We start from the raw sequence: 15,269 nt of genomic DNA on the forward strand, positions 1-15,269 counted from the left end.
CATTTTATCCTATAAATGCAGAGAGTTTTATCCTATAAATCCAGAGATTTATCCTATAAATCCAGGACACAAGAGTTACTACCCCAATTTTGACATCGTCCTCTGCAGCCTTGGGCAAGTGCCTCTAATCTCTTGTCTTTGTTTCAATATCTATAAAACAAGCATTATAATTTACTGAGCCCCACCAGAATACGATGAACTATAACTAATTAGTATTTACAGTCTGATCTGATGAAAGGCATTAAATGTTATTGTTGTTGTATTATTTCATAAATGATTGCTAAGTTTGACATCAGAAGCAATTTTCTTGTTCCAGAAGAGCTTTCTGATGAAATCAGAACTTGCAAAAAAGCTCACTTCTTGCCGATGGATTTCCTTCTTCAAAATAATCAAATATATTGTGTTCAATATCAAGTGGGTGAAGCATCACTGTACACAATAAGACTTAGGAGGTGATTAATTATACATTCAGACATTTGGGGACTGACACATAAAACACAGCAAAGAATAATGACGGGGCAGCGGACTGGGGGGTGACAGTGCAGAGAGTGGGAGCAGCCCACCGACCCTGCCCCATATGGACTGCCGTGCTCCCCCAGGCTCCTTCTGGGAATGCTACAGTGAGCAGAAGGATGGCTTTCGTGCCTTTCTTCAGGTTCTTTCTGTCACAAACTTATCATTTTGCACTAAGAACTGACGCTTGAGCCATGTCCAACTGGCACATAACAAATGAGGCTCTGGGTGAATCGGTTGAACTAAAGAACTGAAAAACCACAGGTCACAAGCTCCTACCTAGTTGCCAATTAGCCTGTGGTTAGAACAATTTTCTCAGCCATCTCCACTCTCACTTGGAAATAGAAAATTAGTGAAGCAGGTAAGACAAGAGATCAAACAGAGTGTCTTTTAATCATTTTTAAGGAAGCTGACAATAGTAATATTAAAAGTAAGCAATGCATTCAAAGGATTATTTTAAACATTAAAAATTTAAAATTTAAAAAGCTGACAAGTAAACTTTTAAAATTTATTTACAAGAGTAATGGTGAATGTAGTTGAAAACTAAATCAAACAATTGAGAAACTTTAAGAATTTGAGACCAGGTGCAGTGGCTCACACCTGTAATCCCAGCACTTTGGGAGGCTGAGGTGGGAAGATTGCTTGAGGTCAGGGGTTTGAAACCAGCCTGGGCAACATAGTGAGGCTCCAACTCAACAAACAAATTTTTAAAAATTAGCCAGGTATTGTGGTGCACACCTGTAGTCCCAGCTACTTGGGAGGCTAAGACAGGAGGATCACTTGAGTCTGGGAGTTCGAGGCTGCAGTGAACCAAGATGACACCACTGCGCTCCAGCCTGGATGACAGAGTAAGACCCTGTCTCAAAAAGTAAATGAATTAAAAAAATAAAAGAATTCAAAAACTTCAAGGAGTAACGTGACTGTTCAATACGGGAAATTACCAATCAATGAAAATATGACACTGCATGGGCTTAAAAGCTACACATGAGAAGGAAAAAGAGGTGTAAACACATCCTCCAATATGTGGTCAGTGACTGAAATTTGGGTGAGTGGGGACATATTATAGAAGGAAGGACCTAGGCATCATAAGAAACTATATTTATTGTTTGGAAGAAAGAGAATAAAAGAGAAAGAATTACATATGCTTAACATCCTAGAATTTGTTTTTTTCATTCATGCAACAGATATTTTTGGTGCACATTATAGGATAGGTTGTCCTTGCCCTCAGCTAGCTCAGCCAAAAGGAGAAATGGCTGTGTGAACAAGTATCTATATGTTACATGCTGTAATAAAGGTGTGAGTTTTGTCAAAAAAGTGTCTAGCCAGGCACGTGGCTCATGCCTGTAATCCCAATTACTCAGGAGGCTGAGGCAGGAGTATCACTTGAGGCCATAGTTACCAGCCTTGGCAACACAGCAAGATCCCATCTCTAAAAAAATATTTTAAATTAGCCTGGCTTGGTGGCTTGCACCTATGCTCTCAGCCACTGAGGATGCTGAAGCCAGAGGATTACTTGAGCCCAGGAGTCAGAGGTGACAGTGAGCTATGATTGTGCCACTGCACTCTAGCCTGGGCAACAGAGCAAGACCCTATCTCTTAAAAAAATAAAAAAGAAAGAAAGCGGCTAGATCTGCCCAGATAGGGACAAGAAACTTTTCCAGTTAAGATGATATTTGATCTGGGTCTTGATAGATAGATGAGTTTAGGAGTTTACTAAGCTGAAAAAAAAAAAAAAAAGGCATTTTAAGGCGAAGGAATAGCATATGCAAAAGCACTGTGTCCTTGATCTAATTCCATAGTGAATGCTGTCTCCCATAGCTTAGTGGCTTAAAGCAGCAACCACTCTTTATGTTACACAAGTCTATGTGTCACCTAAGCCATTATGCTGATCTGAGTCTGACTCGGCTGATCTTGAATGGTCTGGCTCACAGAGCTGAGGTCGGCCAGCAGGTCAGCCAAGGGCTGGATGGTCAGAACTGGCCTTGACTGGGATGATGTGCAGCACTGCACTTGGCCTCTCATCATCTAGCAGGCTAGGCCAGGCTTATTCTAATGACAGAGACAGGTTCAAGAGATCGCTGAAGCACACAGGGCCTCTTTAGGCTCTCACTCAGAACTAACATGTAGTTATTTCACACACATTCCATTGTCCCAGCAAGTCACGAGGCCAGCCCAGATTCAAAGAGTGGGGTAGTGGACCCATCTCTTGATGGAAGGAGCTACAAAGTGTAAACCAAAACTAAAATTCTAAGGCTCCCCAACTGTCTGAATGAACCCCTCCTCTTGGCCAAGGGCATTCCAAAGTTAACCTAAAAAACTGGTTCAGCCATGATGGGAAGGGGAAGTCAGACATGCCTCATCATACCCTCCTCCCTTTTGAAATTCAGGAAAAGCCAACTGGCATTAACATCAACACAGGCCTTAAGAAACATTTACAAACTAATCTCTCTGAAGCCTGCTACCTGAAGGCTTAATCTACATGATAAAACCTTGGTCTGCACAACCCCTTATCTTAACCCAGACATTTCTTTCTATTGATAATAACTATTTCAACCAATTGCCAATCAGAACATTTTTAAATCTACCTATGACCTGAAATCTCCTACTTTGAGCTGTCCCACCCTTCCAGATTGAACCAATGTAAGTCTTACATGTATTGACTGATGTCTCCCTAAAATGTAAAAAGCAAGCCATGCCCCAAGCACCTTGGGCACATGTTGTCAGGACTTCTTGAGGCTGTGTCACAGGCATGTCCTTAACCTCGGGAAAATAAACTTTCTAAATTGATTGAGACCTGTCTCAGATACTTTTGGGTTCACAAAAGTCACATTGCAAAGAGAAGGGTAAACAATTTTTGTAATCAATCTGCCACAGTTACTAAGATGTTATATATATATATATATGGTGTATTTAGGGGGATTGGGGAGGGACAGGATTTAGGTATGGCTTGAGCAAAAAGTTCAAGTAGAGAAAGAGAGACAGACAGAAGCTGCAGCTATAACAGTGGTCTAGGGCCAGGTCATGAATGAAACTTGGAAGCCACATGTAGGAGTTGGAAATTTTTTCTGGAGGCAATTGGAAAACCATTGAAGATTTGATGGGATTACATATTTATTTCAGAAAAGATATAATGAAAAATTTTCTGAAGGGAAGAGATTGAAATTAAAAAAACACACAGTTAAGAAGCTACAGTACCATAGTAATTCAGGTGAGAAGCTATAAGGACTTGTATAAGGGAGGAATGGCAAAGGAAAAAGGGTGAGACATTTGGGGAAAAATTGGGGCAAAATTGCCAGGTCGAATGTGTGGTTGTAACTAATTTGTTGTCTCTCTTCTTTTGTCATAATAAGACCTTCAATTGTAGACAGCCTATGTTGACTCAAAATAAAGACCACATCTCCCAGCTTCCCTTGCAGCTAAGTGAGACCATATGAGTATATCCTGATCAATGAAACGGAACAGATGTGTCATGTGGTGATTTCCTGAACCTTTACTAAAAGGCAGCTGAGCCATGCCCTTTGTCTGTTTCTTTTTCCTTCTCTACCCTATTGCCTGGAACACAGTCATCCATTTTTGGGACAGGAGGATAAAGGCTATACTCTGAGGATGGCAGGGTAGTGAGCTAGAAGGTACCTGGGTTCCTAAAGAGGTAATAAAGTCACCAAGTCAGCCCTGGACTGCAGGCCTACTTCCTGAGTTTATTTTTTTTTTAACTTTTATTTTAGGTTCAAGGATATATGTGAAGGTTTGTTACATAGATAAACTCGTTTCACAGGGATTAATTGTACAGATTATTTCACCACCCAGGTATTAAACCCAGTATCCAAGAGTTATGTTTTCTGCTCCTCTCCCTCCTCCTACCCTTCACCCTCAAGTAGACCCCTGTATCTGTTGTTCCTTTCTTTGTGTTCATGAGTTCTTATCATTTAGCTCCCACTTGTAAGTGAGAACATGCAGTATTTGGTTTTCTGTTCCTGTGTTAGTTTGCTAAGGATAATAGCCTCCAGCTCCATTTATGTTCCTGCGAGACATGATCTCATTTTTTATGGCTGCATAGTATTCCATGGTGTATATGTACCACATTTTCTTTATAGGCATTTAAGTTGATTCCATGTCCTTGCTATTGTGAATAGTCCTGCAGTAAACATTTGTGTGCATGTGTCTTTACAGTAAAATGATTTATATTCCTCTAGGTATATACCCAGTAATGGGATTGCTGGGTCAAATGGTAGTTCTGCTTTTAGCTCTTTGAGAAGTTGCCATACTGCTTTCCACAATGGTTGAACTAATTTAAACTCTCACCAATATGTAAGTGTTTCCTTTTTTCCACAACCTTGCCAGCATCTGTTATTTTTTTGACTTTTTAATAATAGCCATTCTGACTGTGTGAGATGGTATTTCATTGTGGTTTTGATTTGCATTTCTCTAATGATCAGTGGTATGGAGCTTCTTTTCATATACTTGTTGGCCACATCTATGTCTTCTTTTGGAAAATGTCTGTTCATGTCCTTTGCCCACTTTTTAATGGGGTTGTTTGTTTGTTTCTTGTAAATTTTTTCAAGTTCCTTATAGATGCTAGATATTAGACCTCTGTCAGATGCATAGTTTGCAAATATTTTCTCCCATTCTGTAGGTTGTCTGTTTACTCTGTTGATAGCTTTTTTCTTCTGTGTGCAGAAGCTCTTAAGTTTAATTAAATCCCATTTGTCAATTTTTGCTTTTGTTGTGATTACTTTTGATGTCTTTTTCAAATGCCTTTTCCAATGTATGGGATGGTATTGCCCAGATTTTCTCCTAGGGTTTTTATAGTTTGGGGTTCTATTTATTTACTTATTTTCTTTTTTTTAAGACACAGTCTCACTCTGTCATTCAGGCTGGAGTGCAGTGGCGCAATCTTGGCCCACTGCACCCTCTGCCTCCCAGGTTCAAGTGATCCTCCTGCCTCAGCCTGCCAAATAGCTGGGATAACAGGAGCGTGCCACCACACCTGGCTAATTTTTATATTTTTAGTTGAGGCAGTGTTTCATCATGTTGGCCAGGCTGGTCTTGAACTCCTGGCCTCAGGTGATCCACCCACCTCGGCCTCCCAAAGTGCTGGAATTACAGGCATGAGCCATAGTGCCTGGCCTACATTTAAGTCATTTTTTTTTTTTTTTTTTTTTAACAGGGTCTCACTCCAGTTGCCCAGGCTGGAGTGCAGTGAGGCAATCTTGGCTCACTGCAGCCTCAACCTCTTAGGCTCAGGTGATTCTCCCACCTCAGCCTCCCAAGTACCTGGGACTAGAGGCGTGCACCACCATGACTGGCTAGTTTTTTTGTATTTCTAGTAGAGACAAGGTTTCACCATGTTGCCCAGGCTGATCTCAAACTCCTGGACTCAAGCAATTCACCTGCCTCAGCCTCCCAAAATGCTGGGATTACAGGTGTGAGCCACCGGGCCTGGCCTACATTTAAGTCTTTAACCTATCTTGAGTTGATTTTTTTATATGCTATACCGAAGGGGGTCAGCTTCAATCTTCTGCATATGGCTAGCCAGTTATCCCACACCATTTACTGAATAGGCGTCTCTTCCCCATTGCATGTTTTTGTCAGCCTTGTCAAAGATCAGATGGTTGTAGATGTGTGGCCTTATTTCTGGGCTCTCCATTCTGTTCCATTGGTCTATGTGCCTGTTTTTGTACCACTACTATGCTGTTTTGGTTACTGTTGCTTTGTAGTATCAAATGAAAGAGAAATAAACTACTATTCTCATATTTAGGCCCTTTGTTCTTTAGGATCTTTGTTATTCACAGGTAAGCGTATGCTGAACTGATACAGCTGTGGAAGGAGAACTTAAGTTTATGTGGATCATGATGTTATTAACCCAGGACGAAGAACAGATCTCTAAGGGGAATTTATGAGATCTATCATGTAGCTGATAAGTTCCTGATGCTTGTGGAGGAAACAGATAAAGATCTTTACCTCTGGAGAGAGGAATTGTGTGATGAGACTCTGGAAGAGGGACCTGGATGACTTAATCTGATACTAAAAACACTTTTGAATCTTTGGTATTTTATACTATTTGCTTGTTGTGCCTAAGCATAAATAATTAAATACTTTCAAAAAATGAAAGAGGAGAGAACAATTCCCAACTTATTCTATGAAGTCAGCATTACCCTGATAACAAAATCAGATAAAGCCATCATGAGACAGGAAAACTATACCCACATTTCTTATAAATATAGATGTAAAAATTTTCAACAGAATACAAATGGAATCCAGCAACATATGAAACCATGATCAAATGAGATTTATCCCAAGAAGGCAAGGTTGGTTTAACATGAAAATCAATCATGTCCCATACCATAGTAATAGAATAAAGGACAAAAATCTCAATTGACACAGAAAAATCAGTTGGCAAAATTCAACACCCTTTCATGATAAAAACACTAAATAACTTCCTCAATCCGATAAAAAGACATTTATGAAAACTCCACAACTAACATCATACTTAACTGTGAAAGACTAGACATTTCCCCCAAAGTCAGTAACACAAGTAGAATGTCTGTTCTTATCACTTCCATTCATCATGGAAGTGTACCTGGAGGTTCTGGTAAGGGCAATTAGGCAAGAAATTGAAATAAAGGCATAAATATGAGAAAGGAAGAAGTAAAACTATCCTCAGGTGACATAAATTTTTAATACATAAAATACTAAGAAATCCACCAAAAATGACCAAAACAAACAAGTTCTGAAAGGTTGCATGATACAAGATCAATACTAAAAAGCAATTGTATACACTAATAATGAATAATACAATAATAAAATTAAGTAAACATTTCCATTTATAATTGCAGCAAAAAATCTAGGAATAAAGTTAACACAGGAAATGCAAGATTTGTAAACTGAAAACTACAAATTATGTTGAAGAAAATTAAAGACCTAAAGAATTGGAAAGGCATACTATGTTCATGGATTGGAAGACATAGTATTGTTAAGATGGCAGTGCTTCCCAAATTGATCTTCAGATTCAATGCAGTCTCTACCAAAATCATGGCTGTGTTTGTTGCATCACATCTTGAAAAGGAAGAACAAAGTTGGAATACTCACACTTGCCTCAATTTCAGAACTTAATAAATGCTCCAGTAATCATAAGGATAGATATATAGATATGATGCTGACATAAGGATAGTCATATAGATTAATGGAATAGAACTGAGAGTCCAGAAGTATGCCTTTACATTTATGGTCAATTGAATTTCTTTTTTTTTTTTTTAACCAATGAACACTTTTATTTACTGGTAAAATATAAAAATCCAGGTCTCTTAAATCCACACAATCTCTCCAAATATTTGGCAAGATTGATCCCAAGTCCGTATGGGTGGGTAACAAGAACAAAGGGGTCTCTGCTCAGAGAGACTTATTGTCGTTCAGAGTTCTGCCCGCTTCCCTCTAAATGCTCACCAACCTGGGCTCTTCTAAAGTGGGCAGACAGGCGCTATTCTAAGCATAGGACTAGCCCCATTTGTGTGTGACACTAAGTTCCTCCAATGGACCAAACTGAGCGTGGATGATTATCCAACATCACACACAAATGCACATCCCCTCTCTTTACAAGACATGCAGAATCTCAGGATATCTCAAGATATGCAGCAAGTTTAATACCTGAAGGTTAACATAAATGACAATAGGACACAGATGCAACGCTACAGTAAAATGTAGTTGGGGATGGAAGGGGGCAGAGGGTCACTGGATATCATCACGGCAACCAGTGAGTGAGTCCTCTGGTGCCCTGAGGAGGTTGTGAGACACTTGACTCATGTCACAAAGAATGGAGTAAACTAACAACTCTGAAAGACAAGCAGGTGGCAGCATTGCTGAGATGAGACTCGGGGCAGGGGTCTGCAGCTCTGTCAGAGTGTTAATGCTCAAGGATGCCTGGGCTCAAGAGTGTTCTGGTCAGCATTTTAACATCAGAAGAAGGGCTTCTTCAGGACACACTCTCTTCTCTTAACATGAGGTGAAGAAACCGATCCCATTCTGAGTAACTGGGCCCCATAATACCTTGGTCTTTTGATACACAGCAGCACTACACACCACTGCGCCCCCCAGCCAGCTTCACTCTGTCTGCTAAGCACCCACTCTGCAAATAGATCTCAGAGTGAACAAATCCAGAGAAGGTGGGAGGAGCCACCGCGGTGGGATGTGAGGGACAGGAGTTGGCTGGAGGAGCAGATGGGTCCCATGTCAGGCCCCTCCTAGGCATCGTGAAGATTGCTATTGCTCAGAAGCACCTTTTCCTCAGGTTTGAAGGCTGGCATCCCAAGGTAGGGGCAGCTGGCACAGCGGAAGGCATCGCCCAGGTAGCAGTTTCCACAAGCCGACTTGGGTTGGGAGCTCATCTGTTCCCTTGACTTCTCTTTTTCCAGTTCTTCGGCAAGGCCACAGGTGCAGTTCTTACAGGCCTTCCTCTTTTTCCCTTCCCCACAAGAAGCAGCCTGCAGGGAAGCCGGATCTGGCTTCTTCAAATCTTCTGGATCTAGCAGCTCATCTGAGTCAATGAGATCCATGCTGTCATCCTCCATATCGTTGGCTGAGAGGGTCCACAGCTTGGCAGCAGCAGGGTCCACAGCAGGCTTCACTGAAGGAGAAGACTTCATGGTGATGGAAAACTTAAGCTGACTAGAAGAAACCACTTCAAAGTTTGTTTTTTTGCCTGTGATCTGAACAAACAGCAGGCTGTCACTTTCATGACCAAGGTGTTCTCAAACAGACTATTTCCTCAGGGGTTAGTGGCTCCCACTGTAGTTCTTTCACTTCCAGAAGACCAGAAAGAGTCAGGGCTGAACACAGCTTAGATGCTGCCTTCACTTTGCTATTGTTATCTACAGCTGTCTCTACTGGCTCTTTCAGAAAAAGACATCCACCAGGCCGAAGGATCCGGGTGATTTCAGCCAAAATCTCACCACTGTGCAGAGTGGTGCTTCCCGGGACTAAACCCGACAAAATAATGTCAAAGCTGGATTCTTTGTGGGCAGACTACAACAGCTGGTTGATGTTTTCTACAGACACACAGCCCTCATTGCCAGTTAACACTTGAAGCTCATCCACCAGACCTTTCAGAGCCTCCACTGGGGATGACTTATCCCAGACCACTGCCACAAACTGGCCAGCAGAGATCCCAGAATCTGCCATTCTTGCAGTGCAGTACTGACGGACCTAAAAACTGCTGGCCAAAAGAGAATCAAGACTGCCACCTGGGCTCGCTCCCGGCTTCTCCGCCAGCCAATTGAATTTCTAAAAGAGCACCAAACAATTCAATAGAGAAGGAATAGTCTTTTCAACAACTTTTGCTGGAACAACTGGATATCTACATGCAACAGAATGTGACAAAAATGAAATAAAAGCCATCATACGTTATAACATTTATAAAATTATCACATATAAAAAAACTCATAACTAATTCTAAGAGCTAAGATAGTAAAACTCTTAGAAGAAGACATTGAACTAAATCTTTGTGATCTTGGATTTGTCAATAGTATCTTAGATGTGATACCAAAAACACAAGTAACAAAAGAAAAAATAGACAATTTGGACTTTATCAAAATTAAAACCATTCTTGCTACAAAAGACATCATGAAGAAAGTCCAAAAGACAACCCACAGAATAGGAAAAAATATTTATAAATCATAATCTGATAAGAGATTTGCATCGAGAATATATAAAGAACCCTCACAACTCAACAATAAAAAACAAATAAACCTATTTAAAATGGGCAAAGAATTTAAAGAGAGATTTCTCCAAAGAATATATATGAATGGCCAATAAGCACATAAAAAGATGCTCAATCTTATTAGTCATTAGGGAAATGCAAATCAAAACTACAATGAGATACTCATACCCACTTAGGATAGCTATATAATTTAAAACACAGACAATAACAAGTGTTGGTTAGGATGTGGAGAAATAGGAATTCTCAAACACGGCTGATGGGAATGTAAACTTGTGAAGCTGCTTTGGAAACAATTTTGAAGTCCCTCAAAAAAGTTAGACATAGTAGTACTACCATATGACCCCACATTTGTACTCCTAGAAAATCAAAAACGTGTGTGTGTGTGTGTGTGTGTGTGTAAAAAGAAATAGAGAATTGAAAACATATATCCATACAAAAGCTTATACATGAATGTTCATTCCAGCATCATTTATAATAGTCTAACAGTGAAAACAATCTGAAAACAATCTCAGTGTCCATCAGCTAATGACTGGATAACAGAAGGGAGTACATCCCTACATGGAATATTATTCAGCCATGAAAAAAAATGAAGTTCTGATACATGCAACAATATGGATGAACCTTGTAAACGAACTAACTTCAAGAAGCCAAGCACAAAGGTCATGTATTCTATGATTCCATCTACATAAAATGTCCAGAATAGGTACAGCATTCATAGAGACAGCAAGCCGATTGATTAGTGGTTGCTAGGAGTTGAGGGGAAGTCAGAATGAGAAGTGATTGCCAATGAGTACAGTGTCTTAGAATCAGCCTTGGAACCCATCATTTCTCCAAGAAGTCCTGGTTTCTTGCACTTAGCAATAGTATCTAGAAGCCAAGGGCCAGGTGCAGTGGCTCACGCCTGTAATCCCAGCACTTTGGGATGCCGAGGTAGGCAGATCTCTTGAGGTCAGGAGTTCAAGACCAGCCTGGCTAACATGATGATACCCTGTCTCTACTAAAAATACAAAAATTAGTTGAATGTGGCAGCAGGCCCCTGTAATCCCAGCTACTTGGGAGGCTGAGGCAGGAGAATTGCTTGAACCGGGGAAGTGGAGGTTGCAGTGAGCTGAGACCATGCCATTGCACTCCAGCCTGGGTAACAGAGCAAGACTCCAAAAAAAAAAAACATCAAAAACCACCAAGACCTCAGTACTGGCTGTGTTCATTGCTACTGGTGTGTTTGCTCCCAGACTCTCTCAGTGGAAAGAGTTAGGAAGCATGTATGTACACACACATAGTCATTAACACCTTTTGTTTCCAAAAAATACCCATTTGTTTTTATATCTGCTTATCTTGCAAAACTTCAGCTCATACCAATACCACGAATTCCAGTCCCTAATCACAGGGTAGTTATCTCCCATCCTATATGATACAGGATATTATCTGATCAGGCCTCCGTATGTAATCAATATTGCCACTGCTGCCCCTCCCTGCACAATGCCCTCCTCTCAGTCTCCACACCTCAAGTTTGTTCCTTCCTCCCACGTGCACATCATCATCACCTTGCTCAGGCCCCAGCAGCCCACACTAGGCCACTCCTTTATGGGGTGCCCTTGTGCTTTAACCTCAGGCTCTAACTTTCATCTCGGTGTTCCCTCTCTGGGGGTACCCTCCTCAACTTGCCTGGGCTCCAGTGACCTGAGCCAGTTTCCCCTCCCACATGGAGGTCCTCCTCACCCCATGGGACTCCTATTCCTACAACAAGCAGCCCTCCTACACATATATTCTCTTTACCGACCGAGACTCCAGTGCCTTCTCTGGGTCACTGCAGCTTCCCCAAAGCAGGCCCAGATGACAACTTGGCTCTGCTGTAGTGGTGTTACAACCAAATTTTTCAAGAAGGAAAGTGGATGGGAAAGAGGAAATCAAAGAGCCATTTGTGATTTTAAGAACTCTTTCATCAGCAATTCCAACTAACATCTCTTAGATTAACAGAAATGGAACTCAAGGCTTGAAAAGAGAAGAATGTTTAAGACAAACATTATAGAGAGTAGTAACATTCTTAACAACAGTAGCAATGGCTACCTGTCATTTAGTAAACAATTACTTTGTGCTCAGCACATTGATTTAATCCTCACAAAAACCTTGTAAATTGAATATTACCTCCATTTTTCAGAAGAAGAACCTGATACTTAAGGTGGTAAATCAGCTTAGTCAAGATTACCCAACTCTTGTTGGTTATGTAGAGTCCAAATGCAAATCTATTTGAATTCAAAGCATCAGTTGTTTAACCACTAAACTCCCTCACCAGAAATCCCTTGCCAGGTACACGTGAGTCAGAATTAGTGTTTAATTAGAATTAAGTCCCCTCGGGCTGCCATAACAAAATACCACAGACTGGGTGACTTAAACAACAGAAATTTATTTTCTTACAGTTCTAGAGGATGGAAAGTCCAAGAGCAAGGTCTTGCAGGTTTCACTTTCTGGTGAGGGCTCTCTTTCTGTCTTGTAGATGGTCACCTTTTTTTACTATGTGTTCAAATGACCTCTTCTTTGTACACACAAAAAGAAGAAAGAGAGAGAGAGAGAGAGCTTTTTGGTATATCTTCCTATAAGGTCACTAATCCCATCTTGAAGGTCTCAGCCTCATGACCTTACCTAACCCTAGTTACCTTCCAAAGACCCCATCTCCAAATATCACATGCGAGTTAGGGCTTCAACACATGAATCTGTGGGGGATACAAACATTCAGTCCATTACAATTAGGATTACATTACTTTATTTTTAGTTATTTTTAATTTCTCTTTTGAGACAAAGTCTCACACTGTTGCCCAGCTGGAGCGCAGTAGTGTGATCATGGTTCACTAAAGCCTTGAACTTCTGGGCTCAAGTGATCCTCCCACCTCCTCAGCCTTCTGAGTAGCTAGGACTACAGGGGCACACTACCACACCTGGCTAACTTTTTAAAATTATTTTTTGTAGAGATAGGGCCTTGCTATGTTGCCCAGGCTGGTCTTGAACTCATGGTCTCAAGCAGTCCTCCCATCTTGGGCTCCCAAAGTGCTCAGATTACCGGCGTGAGCCAATGTACCCAGCCTACAATACATTTCTAATGTTAAAGCTTTGCCTTATTCAATACAAAACTTAGAACTTTAAGAGGGTCTACTTAAAAGTAAATGGAAGCCCAAGAAGTCCAGCAGTGATGAGCCTCAGGTAGGTGGTGGTGGCACAGTGCAGGGCACATAGGCACTTCTCTGTGATTGCTCCTCTGTGTGTGGCTTATTATCCCAAAGTCACTTTGTGGCAGTCTAGCCCCTCCATTCTGCCAGCAAGAAGGAGGAAGGAAGGACATTGCCCACGAGTTGTGCAGGCCCCTCCCTCTAACATCCATTGACCAGAATATAGTCACGTGCCAAAGCCTAACTGCAAGGGAAACTAGAAAATGTGATCTTTATTCTAGAGGGCCAAATGTTTGCCTAAAAATTGGGATTCTGTTTCTACTGAAAAATGGAGACAGTTTACTAGAGATGCACTTGTGGCTTCTGCCATATCAGAGAAAAATTAAGGAATTCTAAGGAAACTGAGGGCTGAGGTGAAGTTGGAAATAAGACATGTATAGTGATGCTCAGGACCTATCACAGGAATGGGGTAGGGGGTAGTGAGGAAGCCCCTTGTGCCAGGCCTGAAATCATTCATCAAGCCCTAAATTTAGACTTTCAACTTAATGTCTAAATAGAGTTATACATCGAGGATAAGGGTCTGTATGAGTCAGAGTTCTCCAGAGATACAGAATCAATTAGATGAAGAGAGGAGAGAGATAAAGAGTGGAAGAGCGGGGAGAGGAATAGTGGAAGAGGGAGAGGAGAGGAGATGGGGAAGAGGAAAATGGAGAGAGATATATTTATTCTAAGGGATCGGCTCACATGATTGTGAGGGCTGCTAAGTCCCAAATCTGCAGGTCTGGCAGGTGGGCTGGAAGTTGTTGATGTTGCAGCCCAGAGTCCAAAAACAGCCTGGAGATAGAATTCCCGCTTCCTGGGGGCCTCAATCTTTTCTCTAAAGGCCTTCCACTGACTGGATGAGGCCCACTCACATGATGGGGGGGTCATCTGCTTCACTGATTTAAATGTTAATCTCATTCCAAAATATCTTCTCAGCAGCATCTAGACTGTTGGTTGACCAGACATTTGGGCACCGTAGCCTAGCTGAGTTGACATAAAGTTAGCCATCCCTGGGGCCTGCAGATCCAGTAACAGGCTTGAAAGGAGCAGGTACTCTCTGACTGCAACGCATTTGTGCTGCAGTTACCTGGATCCTCTCACCTAGGGTCTACTATGACTTTTGTCTTAATTTCTCTGTCATAGGAACAGCACAATTATATGTGCACTATATTCTTAACTTTAAAAGACTTAATTTGTTAAATATAAACTTTAGGGTTTTAAGGAGACCCAACAAAAATCACTTCTCTCCTCCACCTGACTTCTAGACATCAATTAAGAAAAAGTCTGTACACAAATGCCAAAAGTTTACCTTTATTACTAAATAAGCTTATATTAGAGAATGCGGCATACATTTGCAGACAAGTGATCTTCCTAATACTCTACTGATTTAGGCTAACTTCCCCTCCCAGTCGCTGGCAGCTCTTGACCTAAGCCTTCCCTAGCAGGAGGAGGAAGGAGCGACCCTTCTAGACCATGGAATAGAAGAGCACAGAGAAATGCCTGGAGAGCAGAAGAGGAGCTGTCCAAGCCCAGCTCCTTCAAGCTCACCAAGATGGTAAATCTTGCCACTTGTTATGCTAATGTGATTTCTTCTTCCACATAAGTGAAGGCATCAAGGATGGGGTTGGGGTATTTCCTCTAAACATAAAATATTCCACTGTTTTTATAATCCTGTTTTGACTGCTTCTCCCCCCCTTCTCTTCTTTCTCCTCCTCCTCTTCCTCCTCATCTTCCTCCTCCTCCTCCTTATCTTCCTCCTCCTCCTTGTTCTCTTCTTCCTCCTTGTCTTCCTCCTCCCTCCTTGTCCTTCTCCTCCTGCTCCTTGTCTTCCTCCTCCTCCT

General features: G+C 41.4%; 1 protein-coding gene and 1 pseudogene across 1 annotated transcript in view; one reads left to right on the forward strand and one right to left on the reverse strand.

Moving 5' to 3' along the window:
- KCTD1 (potassium channel tetramerization domain containing 1) overlaps nucleotides 1-15,269 on the forward strand; it is a 203,086-nt gene that overhangs the window by 48,630 nt on the left and 139,187 nt on the right. The window lies entirely within an intron of this gene.
- On the reverse strand, nucleotides 8,558-9,763 carry LOC116468652 (anamorsin-like; annotated as a pseudogene).

The sequence above is a fragment of the Hylobates moloch genome, unplaced genomic scaffold, assembly GCF_009828535.3.
Source record: "Hylobates moloch isolate HMO894 unplaced genomic scaffold, HMol_V3 SCAFFOLD_5, whole genome shotgun sequence".
Taxonomy (NCBI): domain Eukaryota; kingdom Metazoa; phylum Chordata; class Mammalia; order Primates; family Hylobatidae; genus Hylobates; species Hylobates moloch.